Here is a 3,668-nt window from a genome sequence, read left to right as displayed (position 1 = left end):
TCTCTCATTGATGCTTCTGTCTCTCTCTTCCTCTCCCTGCCTCTCTGAAATCAATGAAAATATGTTTAGAAAAAAATCAATAAGAACATATTTTTTAAAAAGGGTAAAAGTTAGACAAATGGTGGAAGGAAAGGAGGAGGGAAAGACGGGTCTATCTGGCATCTGGTGATAAGAGAACAATGATGAAAGAATGCTGTTTTATGATGAGGAAGTTGCAAGAGATGTATCAGAATAAGGAATTTAAACCTGACCCTCATAGAAGTAACATTTTTAGATTATTCTTACTGGGGAAACACAGGACTTATCTGACAAGAGAGTCAGAACAGGGAGACCAAGAAGGGGACATTGTCATTGTAGAAAGTGCAAGAGGGTGTTTCCGGAAGAAACAAGAGTGCGCGTGAACATGGGAAGCAAAAGAAAACAAGGGAGTATGCGACCATGAAGCGAATGCTTAGCCTCCGAGATCAGAGGCTTAAAGAAAAGGCTAGATTAAAACCTGAAAAGAAAGAAAAGAAAGATCCCAGTGCACTCCAAGAAAGAGAAGCCCCCCAACACCCCTCCTGTGTATTCTTCCGAATAACGCACAGCTGGGCCCACCTTACCACATCCAGGTGGATACTAACTTTATCAACTTTCCCATTAAGGCCAAACTGGACTCAGTGCAGTCAATGATGGATGTCTCTATGCCAGGTGTAGCCCTTGTATAACTGACTGTAATGGTTGAAACTGAGAAATTAGGGCAGAAGTATCGAGTGGCTCTAAGGATCGCCAAGGATCCAAGCTCTGAACAATTACCGTGCACACACCCAGGAACCTATGCAGATGACTGCTCGGTACAGAGAGTAACTCAGCACGAGTGTTATATTGTGGCCACAGTTGACCGGGACCTTAGACGAAGAATCAGGAAGATCCCTGGGGTTCCCGTCATGTACATTTCTAACCACAGGTGCAACACTGAGCGGATGCAGATGATTATGGAACCCCGGGTTCTAATACTTAAAAGACAGTTTCTCTGCTTTCCTTTAACCAACTTTCTCTGTTGCAGGTTTAGTAAACATGCTACAACATGCGTTATTGCTCCGCTCACACATTTGCTGTTATGAGCTGGGAACAGTTAAATACACTCACTTTTTGGTGGTGTTTTGAAAATGATGTTGATGTTGTTTTGAAAATGATATTTTGTATCATTTAAAATTTTGTTACAGCCCTAACCGGTTTGGCTCAGTGGATAGAGCATCGGCCTGCGGACTGAAAGGTCCCAGGTTCAGTTAGAAACATCGATGAGCTGAGCGAGAAACATCGATCAGCTGCCTCCTGCACATCTCCTACTCGGGATGTGCCCCCAACCCAGGTACAGGCCCTTGACCGGAATCGACCCTGGGACCTTTCAGTCCGCAGGCCGATGCTCTATCCACTGAGCCAAACCGGTTTCGGCATCATCGATGTTTCTAACTGTCCCTCTCCCTTCCTCTCTCTAAAAAATCAATAAAATATATTTTAAAAAAATAAAAATAAAATAAAATTTTGTTACATCTTTTTATAAATCAGATGACTGCTCACAACTTAAAAAAAAAAAGAAAGTGCAAGAGTCTGAGTGAGTGTAGTGACAGCAACAGAAGAGAAGGGACACTGAGAGCTATAACATAAAGAACCAATACGACTTGGTGACAAACAGGGTTTATTTTAAAAATCTTTATTGTTGGAAGTATTACATAGGTCCTCCTCCCCACCCCCCCCCTTTAACCTCTTCCAGCTTTCCCACCCACCCTCCCCTGCCTTCTCTCTGAGGACTAACAAGATTTACAAGAGAATTCAAAGTGACTTAGAATTCAGGATCAGAAAATCGGGAAAGCTCTTCAATTACTCATAGGCGACTCAACACACATCATGGCCAGACCCTGTGTGGGCACGGGGAGAAGAAGACCCATGACCTAGAGCTCACAGCCCGTGGAGAGAGACGGCCATGTGAATGCACAGTGCAGTGCTGTCCCAGGTGCCACGGGGAAAGGCTGGGATGTGCCTGGGCTTCCAGAAAAAGGAACAGAATGAGATTTAACCTGAACAGGCATCAGAAGAAACTACTAAGGATAGCAAGAGCCCCTGGAACTGAGGTTGTAGATTTTGGAGACACTCATGTACTAGAGCGAGGAAGAGAACTGAAACTAGGAATGTAAAGGTGGTCTGTAAACCGTGATGTTAACATGCTGGCTGTGTCTACACTTTCCTAGAGCCTTGAGAATGGGTGAACTGTTAGAAACACAGAAAACAGGTAGGGAGGTTGAAACTAAGTCTTGGAGAAAAGCCTACAATTTTTCGTAACCCATAGGCTTAGGAAAAAGGGGAATCTGATCAAAGGAAAAGAGAAAAGAGCTGTTAGAAATGAAGGTGGAAAACCAGGAATGCGTAACATCATGGAAACTGGTGAGAAAGAATTGGCGTGGGAGAAACCCCAGAGGAAGCCCATTGACTCAACAGGCCACCGGAGCCCTGGAGAGTTCAGAGACAGAAGATTGGAACCAGGTTGCAAGGGGCAAAGGGCAGGAGCTATGTAGCTGGGGCACTTCAAACAAGTGTCTGTGCCAGGCCTGGGGGCCAAACAGGACCGAGCAGCCCGACTGGAAATCTGGCTCTGTGGACACCTGAGTGAGGTCACCACACGTCAAATGCAAACAAGGCAGGTAGCAATGGTTCAGAAGACAGAAAGAATCAGAATCAGCCCAGAAGACTAATGAGTGTCTGCTCAGAGAACCAGGACAGCAAGGCTCACCAGCCAGGAAGGAAAGCCACTAGAGAGGAACAATGTATCCAGATGACAGCTGGAACCCACACAGCAGACACCTGTCAAACATTCACCCAATGAATAAACGCAGCACAGATACTAGCACCATGCCACATGGAAAGAGTATGGATTTTGGGATCAGACCTTAATTCATATCATAACCCATCTTACCTAATAATAGACAAACATGCAAATTGACCGTACCTTTGCTACGCCCAAGCCACGCCCACCAGCCATGCCCATGAGCCACGCCCACCAACCCATCCAGAGATATGCACATTAACCCAACAAAGATGGCGGAGGCCAGAGCCGGGATACTTGCGTTGCAGCCACAGCTACCATGCAAGCATCCTGGCTCTGGCCGCTCCAGGCCTATTGGAGACGCAGAAGTCAGGGGAGACAGTGAAGTCCGGCTCTAGCACCTGAGGCTGGCTGGCCTGGGAGACGAAGAAGCCGCCTGCCCGTGACCCCAGGCCGCAGCCGCCGGAGAAGCCGCCCACACTGCATCACAGGGACACGGAGAAGCCGCCCACCTGCGGTCCAGGCACCAGCGCCTGCAGCAGGCTGCAGCCCAGGAGACGGACAAGTTACCTGCCTTGAGGACCCAGGCTGCAGCCACCCGGAGAAGCTGCCAGCCCTGTGGTCCAGGGCGCCAGCGCCTGTGGCCAGGAAATAGGTTCCCTCTTCTCCTACTGCAGTCATTACTTCAATATTCCCCTTCTGAATTTCTCTCCTGTGCCGCAACCCAACTCCACTTTTCATGGGAAGGATACAGAACAGAGAGAGCAGTGTTAAAAGCTTACATTTTTAAGCCGGTAGGCTGGTACGTAAACATATAAATGGAAAACTAGAGTCCTTATGGTAACAAAGGCTACAAATGACAGGGACA

At 47.3% G+C, this 3,668-nt stretch overlaps 1 pseudogene; it reads left to right on the top strand.

Moving 5' to 3' along the window:
- Window positions 1–392: 392 nt before the first annotated feature.
- On the top strand, window positions 393–1,000 carry LOC102775143 (annotated as a pseudogene).
- The last annotated feature ends 2,668 nt before the right edge of the window (window positions 1,001–3,668 follow it).

Source organism: Myotis davidii, unplaced genomic scaffold (assembly GCF_000327345.1).
Source record: "Myotis davidii unplaced genomic scaffold, ASM32734v1 scaffold1121, whole genome shotgun sequence".
In the NCBI taxonomy this organism is placed as follows: domain Eukaryota; kingdom Metazoa; phylum Chordata; class Mammalia; order Chiroptera; family Vespertilionidae; genus Myotis; species Myotis davidii.
The sequence above is the reverse complement of the archived record's forward strand: the minus strand, read 5'-3'. Positions and strand labels throughout refer to the sequence as shown.